Source organism: Malaclemys terrapin, chromosome 5, assembly GCF_027887155.1.
Source record: "Malaclemys terrapin pileata isolate rMalTer1 chromosome 5, rMalTer1.hap1, whole genome shotgun sequence".
Taxonomy (NCBI): Eukaryota; Metazoa; Chordata; order Testudines; family Emydidae; genus Malaclemys; species Malaclemys terrapin.
The window spans coordinates 121,840,191-121,861,241 of NC_071509.1; the positions used below are offsets into that span (position 1 = coordinate 121,840,191).

Below are 21,051 nucleotides of genomic sequence, written 5' to 3' on the forward strand. Positions count from 1 at the left end.
AAATAAATGGTATTCTATTATTGTTTAACAGTGTGATTAATCACGCGATTAATTTTTAATTGCTTGACAGTCCTACTTAAATCCAAAAGATGAGGGTGTCAAAATCATTGTGTGAAGGGAACTGAAATACATTTATAGGCACCAATTTAGGAAAGCACTTAAGCACATGCTTATGTCTGTCTGACTTCAATGAGGCTATTTATGTTTTGAGTTAAGCACATACTTTTAAGTGCTTTGCTAAATACAGATGGGATTATTTGTCGTCTTAAAGTCAAGCATTTCTTTAAATGCTTTGCTGAGTTAAGTTTTTCCTTAGCATCTATGAGGTGGGGCAAGAAAAATAGGGTTAGGCACCACCTTTATTCAGAAGTTTTGGAGTAAGTACCACTAATGTTGGTGGGTGAGTCCTGAACAAAAATTGTGTATGATATAGTTATTAAGTAGTAAATAACTCTTAGTAAAGTTAACTGGGGCTCCTAGGTGCTATGATTTATAGAAAAAAATTAATAACTGTTCTACTGATACTTATAATATGGGGAAAATAGCAGTGGTCCTAAAGATGGCCATTTCAGCCTTTGCTTTTATTCTTTTCAAATCCTCCTTTGTCTTTCTCTCTTTGTCTCTTTTCTTACTTCTCTGCATTTCACATCATCTTTCCCTTTTTTATCTCTGTTTCACCTCTTTTATTCAAACATCCATTTCTCTAAAATACCACCTTTGAGGCACATGGTGGTTTCAGCAGAAGTGCTGAAAGTGGTGTCACTAGGTTACAGTATTAACCCCATTACAATAAAAGGGAACAACTGATACCTTTTGTAGAGCTGTTTTATTCTGAATGCAGACTGTGTAAAACTGCACTCACTCACTTCAGGCGAAGAAGACCATTCCCTAGTGCAGACAGATAAGTTTTTAGGTGAAATGTGCCAAAGAACTACTAGGGGCCAGCCTCAAAGAACTTACAGTCTAAAGGGGTAAGATGGTACAACACAGTAAAGTACAAGATAGGATTTATGTGGCATTATTACCCAATCAGTTCATGATATAAATGTGTTAAAAGTTTTTTTTCAACATGGTGAGAGACAACAGGGGCGTTTAGGGACAGTATCTTGATTGTGGTGCATTGAATGAGAGGAGGCATAGGAACAAAATTGCTGTGAATTTGAACCTTGAGACCTAGTGAGCTTTGAAGTTAAGGGCTAACTGAGACAATTAAGCATAGGACAAAAATTAACAAATGTAAGATGCATAAATGGAAAAATGTTAACTCAGCAAAAATACTTGTGTTCTTCCACCCTTTTTGGATCTTTGCCCTCGCTTTTCCTCTGCTTATCTCATCTGGTCACATGTTACTTTGGCCATGTCTACACTAGCAGTTATGTCAGCAAAACTTTTGTTGTGCAGGGGTCTGAAAAATCACCCTTCTGAGTGACATATGTTTTGCTGGCGTAATGCTCATGTGCACTTTGCTGTGTCGGTGGGAGATGCTCCCTTGCTGACATAGCTACCTCCCTTGTTGAGCTGGTTTTATTATGTTGATGGGAGAGCTCTCGCCTGTTGGCATAATGTGACTACATGAGCAGGACAGCTGTATTGGTACAGCTGTGCCGCTGTAAGTTTGTAAGTGTAGACATGGCCTTACTCACTTCTTCAGCGCACCCTGTAATTTCACTTTTGTATTAACGTTTTCCTTTAACACCTTCTGTACTTCCTTCTATACCTTATTCTTCTCCTGAGTGTTTCTACTAGCCACTCCCTATCTCCTTCACCCACTTGTGGTGTTATGCCTTTTTTCTTTTTGCCGCTTATGCTTAGAACAAACTGCTGCTTGTGCTGTAGCAAGCATGGCCGGCTCCAGGCACCAGCGCAGGAAGCAGGTGCTTGGGGCGGCCAAGAGGAAGGGGCAGCAGTCTGGGTCTTCGGTGGCAATTCAGTGGCAGATCCCTTAGTCCCTCTCAGAGGGAAGGACCTGTCGCCGAATCGCTGTAGAGCTGCTGCCGAAGTGCTGCCGAACGTGGCTTTATCTTTTTTTTTTTCTTCACTGCTTGGGGCAGCAAAAAAGCTGGAGCCGGCCCTGGTAGCAAGCGCCCTTCCTGTCCTCTTTTAAAAGCCTTGAAAATCCTCATTTCTTCCCTGGAGTTTTCTGGCTGTGACCATAGACCACTCTGTGTTTGTTCTTTTATGTAGTTACTGTGTTGCGCTTGATCACATTAGTCTGTAAACACATCGAGGTTATGAGAGAATAGTTACACATTCAGCAAAGTTCATCCACTCTTAGCACAACGTGTGCTATAGGCACAATAAAAATAAGGCCAGCTCTAAACTAAAAAGTTAGGTCGATCCAGCTACATTACTGAGGTGTGTGAAAAACGCCAATGTAGTTAAGCCAACCTAACCCCTGGTGCAGACAGTGCTAGGTCGATGGAAGAATTCTTCTGTTGACCTAGCCTACAGCCTCTTGAGGAGGTGGATTAACTACAGCAATGGGAGAACTTCTCCCTTCACTGTAGTATATGTCTACACTGAAGTGGTGCTGCTGCAGGGCTGTGTCCCTGTTTCTAGTGAAGACACAGCCTAAGAATTGGTTGGATTGTAAAGATAAATGTCCCTGAGAAGTTTTGAGTAGTTGGGTTGGAAAAACATCCACATGCCTGGATACCTACTTCATTTGATCTGAGCTTTGGAGGCCACAAACCAGGCCCTGCTTTCTGGGGGCTTGTCTAAACAAAGTTAGTGCCTGGCAATCTGGGATGTAAATCCACAGTGCACTAACATGTGGCAAACTAATGAGCTGTGTGGAACATCTAGAGAACATCTAGTGTGCAACAGGAAGGCCCATTTGGCCAGTTAGTGTGTGACTGTCACAGGTTCCGCACCAGATCTCCGCCCTCTCGAGCCTGTGCCCTGTGTTGGCTGGTTAAATAAAGAGACCCCATGCCTTTTTCAGTGCTTCACCCTTGTGTCTTTATTTACAGTGCAACAGTGTAGTCCCCCTTATTCCCGCAACAGCTATCCTCAGTCAGACCCTTCCCAGGGTCTCTTGGCCCGGGAGGCTCCTTGCCTTTGGTGAGGAGACAGATGTAAGCCTCCTATCCGCTCCAAGGCTAGCCTCCCCTGAGCTTTCTCCAGGGCTTTTATAGCCCTCCCCTTCCTCAGACCAGCTGTCTCTACTTAGCTGAAGTCATTGCTGTGAGCTGGCCCTCGTTAGGGCCTGCAGCTGGGCTCTCTGCTGGCTGCCTGGGCCCCTGTACCTGGCTTCCCTACCAGAAAGCAGGGCTTAGGCAGCATTTTAGCAGGGCATTCCAGGGGTTTACCCCTGCCCTGCCATAGTGACACATTAGTGTGCTGTAGATTTACACTCCAGTTTGCCGTGGACTAACTCTGTGTTGTCTTTTTGAATGTACACCCAGGAGCCTGCCGTTTTCCTCTACCAAGGGAGATGGGGGGCAGGGGGTTCAGCATGGGGGTTAAGCAGGGCTTGTGCCAAAAGGCGCTGTGGTCTAGTGGAATTATTACCCATTTCACACATGTTTGTTAAGTACTATATAAATGCCAGGTATTTTAAATGAGATGTCGGTGCAAAATCATGTAAAAGAAATTTGACAAACTATCTTGCATATATTTCCATGGGACATTTTTTTATGGGAGATTGCCCATCCCCTCTAGATTCTGTTATACTATTGTAGAGTGTCTCTTGTAACTATGACACTAAAATATTAACTCTAAATCTAATGACACAATAGAAATGAAATAATTGATATCACATGATCAGAGATGACTGTGATAATGAACTACAGAACAAATATTTTGCATTTTTGTAGTACCTTTTGTCCAGATATCTCACATAGATGCCATAAAACTAAACCTAAGCACCTATGTGAGGTGGCAAATACTGCCCCATTTTGCCAATGGGGGGAGAAAAATCATGCATAGAGGTTGCATGAGTTTCTCCAAGGTCTCACGGCAACTTGGTGAGCGAGCCGAGAATAGGTCGCAGGGCAGGTTTACTCTCTAGATTGTGCTTCGGTTTGGCTTCTCCTCAGTATTTATTTGGCACTTACTGTATGTATCAGCACAATGTTCAATGCTCCATTGTATTACACAACCATTTCCTCAGTAAACTGGTCTGAATCACAACACTTTTGCAGTTCTGCATTATTTTGTGTTTGAAGACTGGGACTTGCAAATGACAAGGGGTATGTCTATACTGCAATGTAAGGCCAGGGTTCAAATTCAGGCTCAAGCCTAAGCACCTCCCCTCTATCTACGAAGATCATACTAACCAAGGGCTCGGACCCAGGGTCCCAGTACCCCAAAGACGTGGAGGGTCCGAGCGTGAGTCAGTCCAAGACTCAGGTTCAAGCTCTAGTGTAGTTGCAGCCCCACTGGACTTGTGCTCTGGGAGTCTGCCAAAAGTATCCCACAATCCCACTGGTCCACTTTCTTTGTTCTCCAGACAGTCAAGTTTGGTGGACAGTCAATTTTTCCCATACTCACCATGAAGAAAGGGATAGAGCAGCCACATTTTAGGAGGGTGCTAGGTTGTCTGGGATATGGGTGGTTGGACTTGGGCCTGCATAATACACTATAAATGCGGGAGTTCCAGGTTGTGACCCAGGCTTCAACAGTTCCTACCCAGGGTTTCCAAATGAGCGTAGACGCTTAAGCCCTACGCTAACAAACTCAGGGTCTGCTAACTCAAGTTCTACTAACCCTGGGATTACATGGCAGTGTAGACATACCCTTATATGCCCAAACCTTGTTGAAATTCAATGGAAGTGAGGTGTCTAAACTCTTAAAAATGTCTTACTCAGGCAGTATGGGGGCCTGGAAACCAGATTCTTACTTCCCATCCCAGTTTTGTTGCTGACTTGCTGTGTGGCATAAGGTATTTTCCTTAGTTCCTTTTTGCTTTGGTTTAACCACTTTCAAAATGAAGTCCAAATATTCAACATGTGCATGCACATGGAGTGATCTGAGCCTTAGTCCCAGAGCTGCGGCACAAATGCTATCTAAAGTTCAGTATAAGGGGTAGGTATTTTCAACCCTTAAAGAAATAGAGACAGCTGCAAAAGTCTCTGTCTCAATGCTTTTTGAAGCTATTGTTAGGATAACTTTTTATTGCCAGTATTTGAGAATGTAAATCTTGTAAATTGCCTTGAGAATTTCCAAGCGGCGTACTCTTCTATTCCATTGTTTTTATTAGTAAGAAGAGGAGATGAAATGGATGTAATAATACTAGTTTAGAGATGATTATATTTTCAGTAAACCAGAAGGGGAATTGCTTTTGCTCATGCTGAAGATTTCAGAGAGCTCTTTAGCTAGATCATGTCAAATGTACAATTTCTCCTGATAAATATATTCTTTTATGTTCTATGTAGACCTTTTCTTTTAAGATGTTAGCTAGGAGCCCTTACATTCCTCTGTTAAACTTTGGGAAATTTGGAGTACAATAGAAGGAACTTGACTGTGTTGTTGATACTATGCTGCTGATGACAAATTATTATTATGGGGATGTAGTCAGAAGGTGCTACAGTGATGTACTAATCAAATACTAGTTTAAAAATGTTAACCAAACCTTTCATGCTTTGCTATCATTAATACTACTGAACCTGTTGACTTGTATTTCCTTTTAAAAGCATATTATTTATTTGCATTTTCTGGAAAATTGCCATTGGCTAACCCTTTGTACAAAAAATGAATGAATATTTTGTTAGGGAATTACTGATTTGTGTTTTGATCCATTTCTACTATGGGTTGGATTCTAAAGTTGCTCTGCACAAAAAAACTTCCACTCACTTAAATGGATTGTCAGACAGAACAGTTACACAGTCAGATCCTGAATATTCAGGTAATGCACTTACAAAAGTGAGGGGAAAACTAGTATGACCTGTTTACAGGTGACTGGGGAAAAAGGAGGGTAAGGGCCAGCTCTTTGGTTTAAAACAATGTATTGACTTCAGTGGGGCTATACTAAATTAAACCAGCTGAGGATCTGGCCCTTGATGATAGAAGGTCTGTAGCAGATACAGTAATGGAGCCCATGTCTTTTGTGGCTACTATGGTGACATGTGCACAGCAGCAGTGGGCAACACTCCAGAGTGAGAAGCAGCAGGACTCTCTTTGGGGTATGTCTTCACTACCCGCCGTATCGGCGGATAGCAATTGATTTATCCAGGATCGATATATCGCGTCTTGTTAAGATGCAATATATTGATCCCCGAACGCGCTCACCGTCGACTCCGGAACTCTACCAGAGTGAGCGGCGGTAGCGCAGTCAACGGGGGAGCCGCGGCCGTCGATCCCGCGCCGTGTGGACCCCAGGTAATTCGATTTTAGATAGTTCGACTTCAGCTATGCTATTCGCATAGCTGAAGTTGCGTATCTTAGATCAATCCCCCCCGCTAATGTAGACCAGTCCTTAGAAGAGACAGAAAGCTTGAGAGGCAAAAGACAAATATATGATGACACTGAAGTTGTGACTCATGAAGATGGGTAGTTTATGGTGATGGAGAAGGGAGCCAGCAAGAGGGATTAAGAGGAAATATATCCAGTTTTACTAAGACTGTATTTGACATGGTGTTGGGACACCTGAGGGGAGATGTCTCAGAGGTTATCTGGAGATGTGAAACTTGTCAAGATTGAAGGAAGGTACGGATAGAGGTGGTATTTGAAAAGGTATTTGAACAGGGTTAAACAGCTGGGAGAGGATTTAGGGCTACCTTCCTGTTACATGACTTGGCTGGGGATTTCAGAGAAAGATTTGTCCTCTTTCCAGGGGAAAGCCTTTGTGGACAGCAGCAGCCCATGTTGGTCAGTGGAAATGCATTACTTAGGAGTTCTGTGTTTTGAACAATAATTTGTTCCTAGAGGCAAGGGCCATAAATGGACTCAGGCATGGCACTAGTTATTTTCTGAGCAGGCCACCCACTTACGCCCTGGAACTCCTTTTCCATTTAAATATCCACAGTAGCTACCTAGCAAAATAGCTCCTGTTCCTTTGAATTTCCAGGATATAGTGAAGTGCTGTATCTTTCATTCCCCCCCCCCCCCCAACCACCCCAATGTACAAGTGAATCAGTGGGCACCTTACACCTGTTTTTTGTGTGTGTGAAGAAAAATGATCCTTTCTAGGTCACTTTTTCCTCTCAGATAAGTGTAATTACTTCAGCACACAGTGAAGTAAGCAAAGACATAAGCTGCTACACAGCCCAGTGTTGTGTACATAAAGATAAAGAGCTGAGCATTTAAAAGTTGTACAGCTGTAAATAAGTTAGTGCACACAAACCAAGACAGCCGTGTTTAGGTCTAAATCGATCAGGACACACAGGTGAATGAGGATAGACACAGGGATGGATTTAAGTTCCAGGCTGTAGTTTTTTAATGTAACACTGGGGCGGGGGGCTTTCTACCCTGTGTCTCCCTATGTCTGGCATTTAAGGAGGTCCAATGCTGGGTTTCGGGGCTTCTAGCATAAAATCCATAACTCAAAGTGGTCATTCCTCAGTCTGTCCCTAGAATTCAGCTCATTCTGCTGAATCCTCCTCCCTGTAAGGTGGACAGAATGTACCGAAGAGGGACCTCAGTCTCCAAAGACTTCAGGTATTCCCTTATCCCACCAGCACAAGGTCCACCAGCAAAATCCTAGGTCTCGTTTACTTCTGTGAGGGGATCCTTTAGCCTTTTATTTGCACTGGACAATGGTCACAAACTGTGGTGAACTAAACAGTAATAAAATTACTAATAATCATTTTTATTATTGTAGTCTTATTTAACAGAACTCTGTCTCCAGCATGCTGTGAGGAAAGTGGGGGGTGGGGAACCACCAGGACTCTGCCAATTTGGCCCCAGTGCGGAAAATTCCTTTCTGATTCCAAAACAGTCAGAACTGCAGCACCCTAAACAGACAGCTCCTACACTACTACTGAAGGCAGGGAGGGTGGGGGCCAGCTAAAATGGAGCAAGAGGCTCCAAAAGTCCCGGTCAAGTGTTTAAATTAATGGGGTGGTGGGGGAAGGGAGCGAGGCACCAATAGGTTCCCATCTCCCTGTGGCTGGCCAATGAGGGGCAGAGAGCCCATAGGGAAGGAGGGGCCCACTCAGGTGTGCGCTGCCCCCTGTCTTCTGAAGCTGTCCCCCAACCTGTAGGTCCTGTGAGGTTACCTTCCTGATGAGCTGGGTCAGTGGCTTTCTAGTCTCCGATTCAGAACCCAAGTGATATTATTTTTCTTAGTGTTGGTTGAGTGGACAGCAATTTCTGCTGTCTATAGGCAGCTTAAAAAAACCAGCATCTGCATCATCAGCACAGTGCTCAGAATTATTGTCTCCTTGCTGCCACTCCCCCAGTCTACCTAGAGTGCTCACTCAGCAGCCACACATAGGGAATTACCCCACAGTGTTTGTGGGGTTCCATAAATTTTGCGTAAGTGCCTTCTGCAGTCTATCTCCTTTCTCCATTCCCTACAAAGGAAATTAGTGGTTCGTGCTTTGTATGCACGTGTGGGAACAGGAAGAGGAGAAGGTAGAAGGCAGGATATGGCCATTTGGGTCACAAAACAGACTACAACCGTCCCTAGACATTTTTGGTCTGATCTTTCTAGGTAATTTTATGTAACTGTAACTTTAGCATTTATGAAATTCCTTATCATAGGGCACAAACCGGACTTTCCCTTTTCTGGTGTGCAGATTAAACCAGTGTGTCAGTTAGTAGCAATTTACCCTCTGCTCAAAAAAGGGTCACACCAGGATTTGGATTCTTAACTATTATTTTACTGCAGGGCAGGGATCCTGTTGTGTTCCCTTCCATCTGTGTCTTGAAACTCGACAGATGGAGTTTAAAAATCACCAGGAACTTTTAAGTATAAACTGGTCTCTTTGTCATGGCTAACGGTCCTTGCAAATGAAAGTTCCACATTATTTCTATTGAGTGAGTTGATGCTGAGAACATATAGTCTATTCCTTTTTACTAAAGTCACAGCTCTACCTATATCTAACTCATTATTCTAAAGTTCTTTAAGATACCTTGAAAATGAAAGGTAGTGCAGGTTTTAAAATCTAATTGTAATATCAAAGACTTTTAGCCTGTAGGTTTCAGGAAATCTCATTCATTGCTTTCCCTTGTAATATTTCTCTAATTCAACTGGTAAATGAGAAGTATTTGGAGATCCAGTGATTATTAATAAAGAATGAATCACCTAAAACTACTGTATGTGAACATTTGCCTTTTGGACAATTTAAAGTCAAAAGAATGCTTGTAGTTTTAATTTAATCTGAGCACTGGGAATAGTGCTTGTGCTTGTAGAACAGCTGTCTTAAATTTGCACTTGATCACTCAAAATGGGAGTATGCAATTAGTAAGGTGTGTTTTTAGATGAAAATTAAGCCGCTTCCATCCTTTCTTATTTTCTGAAAGCATAACTTATACAGCTAGTTTATATTAGCATTTCTATGAAGAAAATTTTTCACACCATGTCACCATTGATGGATTATCAACTGAATTGTTTATATAATAATAACTTCCTCTTATAGCACTCTTTTCATCAGTAGATCTCAAAGCACTTTACAAAAGAAGGGATATGGGTATTATTCCCGTATTGTGCTGTAAGTGTTCACAGCTAGAATATTGAAGGAACTTCTACATGAAACCGAAAGCCCAATAGCAAGGATTTTTAATGAAACCATAAACTTGAGGGTTGTACCCTGTGACTGGAGAATTGCAAATACAGCAGCTATTTTTAAGAAAGGGGACGGAAAGTGATATAGGAAACTACAGGCCTGTTAGTTTGATCTGAGTTGTATGCAAGGTCTTGGAACAAATTTTGAAAAAGAAAGTTATTAAGGACATGGAGGTAAATGGTCATTGGGATAAAATACAACATGGTTTTGCAAAAGGTACATCATTGCAGACCAACTTGGTCTCTTTCTTTGAGACGATAACTCATTTTTTAGACAAAAGAAAGGCAGTAGATCTAATCTACCTGGATTTCAGTAAGGCATTTGATACCATTTTGCATGGAAAATTATTAGTTAAATTGGAGAAGATGATGATTAATATGAAAATTGAAAGGTGGTCAAGGAATGGTGAAAGGGGAGATGACACTAGCTCATACTGTCAGCCTGGAGGGCTGTTACTAGTGGAGTTACTCAAAGATTGGTCTTTTTGCTATAAGCTGGGGACACATCACTTGAAAGCGACAGAAGACGAGAAAGACCTGGGTGTATTGGTCAGTGACAGAATGGCTATGAGGTGCCAATGTGATGCAGTCGTGACAATGCAATGCTAGGATGCATCAGGCAAGGTATTTCTAGTAGAGATAGGGAAGTGTTAGTACCGTTATACAAGGCACTGATGAGATCTCATCTGTAATACTGTGTGCAGCTCTGGTCTCCCATGTTTAAGAAAGAGGAATTCAAACTGGACCTGGTGCAGAGAAAGGCTACTAGTATGACCAGAGGAATGGAAAACCTCCCTTAGGAAAGGAGACTTGAGGAGCTTGGTTTGTTTAGCCTAACCAAACAAAGGCTATGGGGAGATATGATTGCTTTCTATAAATACATCAGAGGTATAAACACCAGGGAGGGAGAGGAGTTATTGAAGTTAAGTGCCACAAAAACAAGCCATCAAGAAATATAGGTTGAAATTAGAAGGAGGTTTCTAACTATAAGAGGAATAAAGTTCTGGAACAGCCTTCCAAGGGGAGCAGTGGGTGCAAAAAACCTAACTTGTTTCAAGACCGAGCTTGATATGTTTATGGAGGGGATGGTAAGATGTGATTGCTTACTGGCATATGGCCCATCCGCAACTGCTAGCAGCAAATATCTCCAACGGCCGCTGATGAGACACTAGATGGAGAGGGCTCTGAGTTATTACCGTGACTCTTGCCCACATGCTCAGGGTATAACTGATTGCCATATCTGGGGTTGGGAAGGAATTTTCCCCCAAATCAGATTGGCAGAGTTGCCTCCCTCTGCAGCATGGGGCATGGGTCACTTGCTGATTTGAACTAGAGTAAATGGTGGATTCTCTGTAGCTTGAAGTCTTTAAATCATGATTTAAGGGCTTCAGTAACTCAGCCAGGGGTTAGGGGTCTATTACAGGAGAGGATGGGTGAGATTCTGTGTCCTGCAACGTGCAGGAGGTCAGACTAGATGATCATGGTGGTCCCTTCTGGCCTTAAAGTCTGAGTCCATGAGCAACATACAATGGGTGAAGTGTGATGAGCAAATAAGTCCCTTTCCTAGAGCTTAGACTAACTGCACAAGTTAAATACAGTACGGTACAAATAGTCTGAGAGTCAGTCCAGCTGAAATGTTGCATGGACTGTGCAGGTGTACTGATTTTTTTTGAAACAGAAAATGGGCAGCAGTTTACTGTAAATAAGTAGGGTGTCTGATCTGGGCATACCTAGTGGCATTACAGAAGACACTGTTACTAGCAAGAGGAGAAAAAGTGGGAGGGTCATGAGAAAAGCAAGTGGTCTGTCAAGGGAGCTGAAGAGGAGAAAGAAGGAAGAGAAATAAGCAGAAGGTGAAATTCTGAGTGCCTTTGAAAGTAAGGAGAGATGTGAACGCTGAAGGAAATGTCACCTTCCTGTCTTTGGAAACTGGGGTTCAGTATCCTTGCTTTTCAACTGAGCAAAATGTACTTTGCAAAAACAGTTGTCAGTACTAAAAGCAAATGTGTGTGTGTCTGTCTGTCTGTCTACCTGGAAACCTGTATTAAGTACACGACTCTTTTGTAGACGTGCAAGTATAAAGAGCAAAAAAGAAAAATTGAACTCAGGATAATCATATTGTGAAAATAGTTTAAACAATTTCAGTGTGGAGACGAATGTGCTGGTTGCCACTATTCCACCTGACTGAAATTTGTGAGTTCTTTCATATATTGTACCTTCCATTTAAAAAAATAAATAAATCTGGAGTTCACAAACAAAAAGGAAGCTTTTATACTGGGAGGAGTGGGAGGGAATCTCACTCTTCTCACTGGCAAAAAAACAAATTCTCAGTTACAGCAATTTAGCATTTTGCAATTAGTGAATCTATCCAGTAGGTGTAAAGTAATTTTACTTTACTGATACCTCCAACAATGTATTACAAAGTCAGTGGTTAATGAGACCATCTGTTGTTAAATTTATTAGTAAGCCTTTTAATATTCAGAGGAACTATTATTTTTGTTTTTAGTTTTTTTAAAAAATGGCCAGCATGCTGAGGTATGTTACTGAATCTTGAGCAGGGACTGTCTCTTTGTGTACAGTGTCCAGAACAACATGGCCCTGGTTTTTAGGAGTGCGTGTGAGTATAAGTAATAAGTTGCAAACACTACAGACGTTATGTATTTAGGCCCCAATCCTGCAACTTTTGTTGCACTGATGGATACAAACTATGTGGGGGTCCATTTAAGTCAGTGGGCTACTACATGGGCACTGTAGTCTGCCCATGAAGATGCAATGGCAGGATCAGTGTGTGACGGGTTGGATCACAGAAACCCCCTTGGGAGCTGCCACCCGATGTGCAAAGACTACCCCTGCTCCTGTTTTCCCTGCCAGCTCAGGACTCCAGCACCCTGTCTTGCGGAGCCAGACACTCCCGTTTGGCTCCAGACACAGATCCAGGGTCTGAATCACTTGTCCCAAAGCTGCAAGTTTACCTGAAAACAGCTCACAGTAGTGTGCTTGTCTTTAGCACTCAGATGCCCAACTCCCAGTGGGGTCTAAACCCAGATAAATCCGTTTTACCCTGCATAAAGTTTATGCTGCGCAAACTCATAAATTGTTCGCCCTCTATAACACTGATAGAGAGATATGCACAGTTGTTTCCTCCCCCAGGTATTAATACATACTCTGAGTGAATTACTAAATAGAAAGTGATTTTATTAAATACAGACAGTAGGATTTAAGTGGTTCAAAGTAGTAACAGACAGAACAAAGTAAGTCACCAAGCAAAATAAAATAAAATGCGCAAATCTATGCCTAATCAAACTAAATACAGATAATCTCACCCTCAGAGATGCTTCAGTAAGTTTTTCTCAGACTGGACATCTTCCAGGCCTGGGCACAATTCTTTCCCCTGGTACAGCTCTTGTTGCAGCTCAGGTGGTAGCTAGGGGATTCTTCATGATGGCTCCTCTCCCTCTCTGTTCTCTTCCACCCCTTTATATATCTTTTGCATAAGGCGGGAACTCTTTGTCTCTCTGGGTTTCCACCCCCCCTCACTGGAAAAGCACCAGGTTAAAGATGGATTCCAGTTCAGGTGACATGATCACATGTCACTGCAAGACTTCATTACTCACTTGCCAGCACACACACATACAGGAAGACTCACAGGTAAATACAGCCATCTGCAGACAATGGGAGTCATCAAGATTCCAAACCATCATTAATGGTCCACACTTTACACAATTACAATAGGCCCTCAGAGTTACATTTTATATTTCTAGTTTTAGATACAAGAGTGGTACATTTATACAAATCAGATGATCATACTCAGTAGCTTATAAGCTTTGTAATGATACCTTACAAGAGACCTTTTGCATGAAGCATATCCCAGTTACGTTACATTCACTTATTACCGTATTTTCTCTAAAACTATCTGTTACATTATATTGACTTATTATCAAGTTTTTATAAAACCATATTCCAGCTTAGTACTAATGTGGACACAAGAACGAATGGATATAAACTGGCCGTGGGGAAGTTCAGGCTTGAAATTAGACGAAGGTTTCTGACCGTCAGAGGGGTGAAATATTGGAACGGCCTTCCGAGGGAAACGGTGGGGGCGACGGACCTGTCTGGTTTTAAGATTAAGTTAGATAAGTTTATGGAGGGAATGGTTTAATGGTAATGCATAATAGTCAAGGAAAACCAAGCAATGGTAGGTAAATAGTATAATGGCTGACAGGGGTCAGGCTGGAGACTCTTGCCTATATGCTCGGGGTCTTACTGATCGCCATATTTGGGGTCGGGAAGGAATTTTCCTCCAGGGCAGATTGGCTGAGCCTCTGGAGGTTTTTCGCCTTCCTCCACAGCATGGGGCAGGGACCTCTAGCAGGAGGGTCTCCGCTGATTGAAGTCACCTAAAACAGGATTGGGGACTCCAACAGCAGAGTCTAGGGAAGGGGTAGGGACGGTTTTATGGCCTGCAGCATGCAGGGGGTCAGACCAGATGATCATAATGGTCCCTTCTGACCTTAAAGTCTATGAGTCTATGAGAATGCACAACGTCACACAGTGTCTTAGGAATTTTGTTTTGCAGCATGACTTGAATGTTTTGAAATACTTAAATGTATCCACTGGGTTTTCTTTGAGTGTTTTCTGTAAATTGTAACATGATTATAGGTAAGAAGGAATAAATAACATATGATGTGTGTGGGGGGGTGTTTTGTGGGAGACAAGCAGAGCTTCCAATCTCAGCATTTACAGATCTTGTATCACATAGTGATCGCTGCTCACTTTATGTGCACGGTACATCAAGTGAGGATACAAGTTTGCCCTCTGTTTATAATTTGTTATTTACATTAGTCTCACATATATTGTATAGTATGTAGAAAACACCATATAGTATGAAGAAAAGCGCCACATATCACGAATCTCATGATTAAATTGCAAGATTTGGTAACACATCAGTTGTTATAAAGGGAGAATTTGTGGTGTTTGTGACCTTAAACTTTAAAGTAGAGTGATCACGTTGCAAATTTTAGTATGTAAACAGAGTTGTGATAATGTGAAATATTTTGTATAAATCCAGATCCTAAAATTGATTCCAAAGGCCATCATAAACGTAAAAGACACTGACTGTTGTTTCCATATTTAGCTAAAAAAAAAAAAAAAAAAAAAAAAAAAAAGATTGGATCTAGTACTCCATCTACTGGTCTTTAAAAGCACTAGCAAGAGATGCAGTTCTTTGTTGAATACACTCTGCACTAGGTTTTCATAGGAGGAAGTCCGGTGTTTGGGTTCTTTTGACAATATACCAAGCACAAGAAAACATTTTGCCCCTTTTAATTAAATGGTTAAAGTTCTACAGTCTACTTCTGTAAACGCTTGTGTATGTCAGTAGTCCCACTGAGCTCAATGGAGGCTGCTCATGCACATAATCATTCTGGGCTAGCCAGCACAAGAAAGTTGCACTAGTTTAACTTAAAGTCTGTAAAACTGATTTAATTAAACCACTGCAAAAGGCTGTGTGGATACTTGTCTTGGTTTAAACCAGGCATATGTCAGTTTAAGTTAATTAGGAAATATTTACTTACTAATAGCGGAAAGCCTGTGCTGTCAAACAAATGTAATTCATAAAATCTTGTACTTAAAAAAAGAAGCAGCTGAAAATGGGCTCTTGTTTACACGTGATGTGTTGTACTGAGCAGTGTTGCTGTTTGTATATTTTCTCTAAAGTTTGTTCAGAGAGCTGCTCCTTGATTGGAGGCACAGCCACCTGTTACCCCATGTGTCCGTTACTCCCACCTTCTCTGATCAATGGTCACCTTGCAACTGCAACTTGCTTCTTATGCCCCAACCATGAATAGTACAGAAGAAACACAAGATCAGTTCTATTCTGATTTGGATGATATAATTACATCTATACCCAGTCAAGAAAAACTCAGACTTCTAGAAAACTTTAATGCCAGAGTTGGAAAATAGAGTGAGGCTTGGAGTGCAGTAATGAAGAGCAGTGGAGTTGGAAAAACGAATAGCACTGGTCTCCTCCTACTCAGCAAATGTGATAAATATAAAACCTCTTGGATGCATCTGAGATCAAAACACTGGCACCTGATTGACTATGTCATTATACAGGCAAAGGAACATCAGTGACTTCAAGATCACCAGAGCAATGCAAGGGGCAAACTGTTGGACTGACCAACGAAAGATCAGAGCTATTTTTAATTTACATGCTGTTGCCCATCGGCAAAATAATGTTGTACAGGTTAAACCGAAATTGAACATAGCAAAGGTATTCATTTCTTCATCAAAACTAAGGGAGAATGTAGAGGAGAAATGGGATAGCATTACATCATCACTCCATAATGAACTCCTAAAGTGGAATATATTCAATTTTCCATTGTTCAAGACTTAGAAGACACTCTAGGCAGAAACCAAAGATAGGACCAGGATTAGTTTGATGAAAATGATGATGAAATCATAAAAGATCCTCAAGGAAAAGAAAGATGTGTTTATGTCTCGGCAAAATGACAAAGAATCAACATCAAAGAGAGAGAAATTCAAGAACCTGCAAGCCAAGATTCAAAGGCTGCATTGTGTCCTACAGGATAACTGGTGGGAAAAGAAAGCAGAAGAAATATAGTATTATATTGAGACTAACAACACAAGGATGTTTTATGATTCCCTGAAGTCCATTTATAGTCCTTTGAAATCTGGACCCGCTCCACTAATGAGTTGAGATGCATTTACCTTAATCGAGGAAAAGAGAGGCATCACTGAGCTACTCAACCATCCCTCTATTGTCAACCCACAGGTGCTGAAAGAACTGACACAGTACCCCATATACAAAGAAATGGCCCACCTGGCTACTTTTGAGAAAGTGCAAAAAGTTACCAAACAAAGAAAATCAGGAAAATGACCAGGCAAAGACAGTATACCAGTTGAAATCTTTAAACTTGTAGGTCCCCAAACTGTGAACTAACTACATTAAATAATTAAGGATTGGCAAATTCTAAAGAAAATTCCTTTGGACTACAAAGATGCAACTGTAGTTAAATAAAGACAACAAATCTGACTATGGTAACTACCGGAGTATCTCCCTGCTATCTATGTGTGGTAAAAAAATTGCCAATATTTTGCTCAATTTGCTTGTCAAAACAGTATCAGAGAACTTTCTACCAGAGACCCAACGTGGCTTTAGATTTGGTCAGAGCACCACAAAAACAATTTTGATTGTTAGACAGATTCAGGAAAAATGTATTGGGGGCAAAAAACATGGAATTGTATGCTGTCATCTTTGATCTAAAAAAAGTGTGTAACACTGTGATCAGGAATGGCCTCTGGAAAATTCTAGAAAAGTTTGGCTGCCCCACCAAATTTGTTAATGTCATGTCAATTCTATGAAGACACGAGAGGTCAAGTACTCTCAGATGGTGGCCTTCCTAAACCATTTCCTATATCTGATGGGTGAAAAAGGTTGTGTTTTGGCATCTTCCCTTTTTGGTCTCCTCTTTGCAGGCATTCTGAATTACGCAACGGATGACGTTCAAAAGGGAATCGATACAAGGTACTGGAGTGATGGAAAACTCTTTAGTCTCCAAAGGCTTACTTCAAAAACAAAAGTTCTTGAGGAACTCATATATGAAGCCCTTTTTTTGATTGATTGTGCTCTACTTAGGGATTGTCTACATTATCGGCTGGATAGACGGGCAGCGATCGATCCAGCAGGGGTCGATTTATTGTGTCGTCTAGACACAATAAATCGACCCCCGAGTGCTCTCCCGTCAACTCCGGTACTCCACCAGGGCGAGAGGCACAGGCGGAGTCGACGGGGGAGTGTCAGCCATCGACTTACCACAGTGAAGACACCGCAGTAAGTAGATCTAAGTACATGGACTTCAGCTACGTTATTCACATAGCTGAAGTTGCATAACTTAGATTGATCCCCACCCTAGTGTAGACCAGGCCCTAGTCATAGTGAAAGTGACTTACAGCTTATCCTTGACAGATGTTCAGAGGCAATTGAACAGTTTGGACTCACCATGAGCCTGGAAAAAAACTGAAGTCCTCTTCCAACCAGCTCCATCAACCATTACCTCTGAGCCAGACATCACCATTGATGGTATAGAATTAAAGAGTATTAGTCACTTTACATACCTTGGCAGTACCATCTCAAGTGATGGTTCCCTGGATCAAGAAATATTAAATATAATATGAAAAGCAAACCAAGCCTTTGGAGGACTTCACCATAGGATACTCAAGCAGCACACCATCAAACAGTCAACAAAACTGATGATATACAATGCAGAAGTGAAAGCATCCTTTGTGTGTGTGAAACCTGGACACTTTACCGGTGACACGTTAAGCAGCTTGAAAAACTTCACAAGCTCTGTCTCCGCTCTATTCTGAAGTTCCACTGGTGAGACTGTCTTCTCAAATATTAACATCCTTGAAAGAGCAAAAACAACCAACACCAAGGTGATGATTATCAAAGCTGAGCTTAGATGGCAGGTCATCTTATCAGAATAGATGATCATAGACTTCCTAAAAGGGTTTTCTATGGCAAGCTGAAACTTGGAAAGCGCAAGAAGGGTGGTCAACCAAAACACTTCAAAGACATCCTTAAGCAGGTTCTCACCTCATGCAGCAAAAATATTGATAACTTCGAAGACCTAGCCATGGACAGATGTGAATGGACAGCAACTTTCAATTAAGGTTATAAACACTTTGAGGAAGACAGACATGAAAAATGGATTGAAAAAAAGGCCAAGCTTCATGGTGAGTCTTCAGTGGAAGCCTGCACATTCCTGTGCATTATTTTTTTCATGATCTTGCTTCTCATGGATTGGACTGTACAACCACAAGAGAACACACATGATGTCTTGATGGCATTGTTGGATATGACAGACATCCACACAACCTCCACAGAATCTTCAGACTTTGATGTTTCATCTGGTTCTCACAACAAAAGAGCCCTCAACCATGCTTGTAGCTATTTCCATCGCTTCACACTGACTCAACAGACACTCAAGGATTCAGAGTGACAGTCCTGGGAGAGTTGAGTTGACTTGAATGGGTGGTATGCTCTGTTGTGAGGAGGTATGTGTTGGGAGTTATTGTGTGTGCTAGTGAGGTGTAGCTTTGAAGAACTGTGGCAGTGGGGTCAAGTAATCCACCATCCGTGCAGTCTGCCTCATACAGCCAATGAAATTATTGCATGCAAATTAGCTATAGAGTAAAGGTGGTGATTGATTGTGTTACCTTAGATATCATAATGGTCTAGGACTCTTGACATGGCATAGCTACATGCCTTACTGTAGGTGAAAGCCCACGCTCCTTCGTGGGTGCAATTCATAAAGTAAAAATGGTTAAGTACTTAAAAATGGGATGGTAGCAGACTATGAATCCCAGTGATGATTCAGCCTGGTGATATGCTGAACAAAAAGAGCTCTTAATCATGCTTGTAGCTGTTTCTGTTGCTTCACACGGACAGAACAGGCATAATAGGGTTCAGAGTGACTCTGAGTGATAATGGTGGGATCTTATTATAAAGACTGAGTTGACTTAATGTAAACTAAACTGAAATGAGTCTGATTTATACTGGTGTTCACACAGCTTTTTTCTTCAATTTAACTAGACCAATTAAACCCCAAATTAAATTAAACTGGTGCACCTTCTGTATGTGACAAGACCTCTATTTGCATGATCAGGACCCTAAGGGCTTGTCTATATGGTGCATTAGTCTTCATCAGAGGGGTGTAAATTCTAGTGCTCACTAGTTTGTTGTACATTTCTTTGCTTTCAATTAGAGTTTCTGAGGGGGCATTCATAGAATATTAGGGTTGGAAGAGACCTCAGGAGGTCATCTAGTCCAATCCCCTGCTCCAAGCAGGACCAACACCAACTAAATCATCCCAGCCAGGGCTTTGTTAAGCCAGGCTTAAAATCCTCTAAGGATGGAGATTCCACCACCTCCCTAGGTAACCCATTCCAGTGCATTAATTTTAACATTCTAGAGGCAAAGGAATAACCCCTTTCCCTGCAACTCTTTCACAGCAGGAAACAATTGAAGCAAAGTGGTAGCTTCCTGGCTTCCAATTCCTCAGTTATTTACAGAGCATGGTTAGGAATACCAGAAGGTCTCCTGGAAAAAGACTATTTGGTAGGTTCCTCCCTGGTCTGACAGTAGTAGAGTCAAGGAAACAATTATTTTCTTTCAGTTTTCCCTGGCAATTCATCTCTTTCCCCTCTCGCCCCCCACTGCGAGGTATATGATAAAATCTGCTATACACAGCCATATCTCACCCAGCAACTCTTCTGTGGCAGTGTTTACTACAGTTGGGGGCACACAAGGCAGAGAAGAGCCTGAGGGCAACAGAGAAAGCGCTCTGACCAACACCGCTCCTTCACTGTGGACTTGCATCTTCAGTTTTGGTCAGCCACTAATGCCGCTAGGGGCAGGAGCAGTTCATATCCATGAAGATCCAAGCTCAAGCAGCAGCCTATTGCCCAATCATCTTTTCACTGCTGTAGCAAAATTTGAGAGCATGAGACCAGGCTTCATGGAGCTACTGATCAATGTTCCTTTCCAAATACACCACCTCTCCTCCCTCCCTTCCCAACAAACAGAGAGTGTGAATGGGAGGGGATGAGGAGAGATTGCAGCAGTTATACCGGAGATGTGCCATGAGTGGATGTTGTATGTAGTATACATAGTCCCAGGGATGTACAACCCCAGACAAGTTAGGAATGAGTTGAGCTGCCAGGGCCTCACCCTGCAACACCTGAAGTAGATGTCAAGCTTCAAGGGGGGGATCTCAAAAGGGAGAGCACAGCTTGTTGGTCCCTGGCTGGGAGGGATAGAAGACTTTTAGCTCTCATGGGAGAGCTGGCTGGGGTTGGGAAGTGAGAAAGATTGCTTCTATCAGATGTAGGCCTACACCAGTCCAGGTGGAATATCAGCATGAACTCTCTTCTTCCTTTGCAGAGCCTGGGTGGGCTGAGGAGTCAGCCCCGGAGGGGTGGAAGAGTGTGTGTTTTTGTGTGTTTAGTTTGGACTTTGAGTACCTTGGAAAGGTTGGAACTGGCATGACTTTGCTGTAGGGCTAAATGGTCTTGAGTTGGAAAATGGAGGAGGATGGGTGGATTAGCTGGAGACCAGGAGGAAAACAGAGGCAGCGCCATTGCCATGCTGTGCCATGCTGGTAGGCAGCATGGAGGAAGGATATAGCCACAGTATATGTGTATCTAGAGAGACAGAGAGAGGGTGAGAGAGAATGTGTCTCTGTCTGTCTGGTTGGAGAGGTGTAGAAAAATTGTTTATGAAGTTGGATCTTTGGTCAATCACTGTGTATCTGGGAAACCTGTATGTTATGATTGGTTTATATTTTACATGTCTGCAA

General features: G+C 42.1%; 1 protein-coding gene across 6 annotated transcripts in view; it reads left to right on the forward strand.

Moving 5' to 3' along the window:
• CCSER1 (coiled-coil serine rich protein 1) overlaps positions 1-21,051 on the forward strand; it is a 1,155,725-nt gene that overhangs the window by 160,557 nt on the left and 974,117 nt on the right. The window lies entirely within an intron of this gene.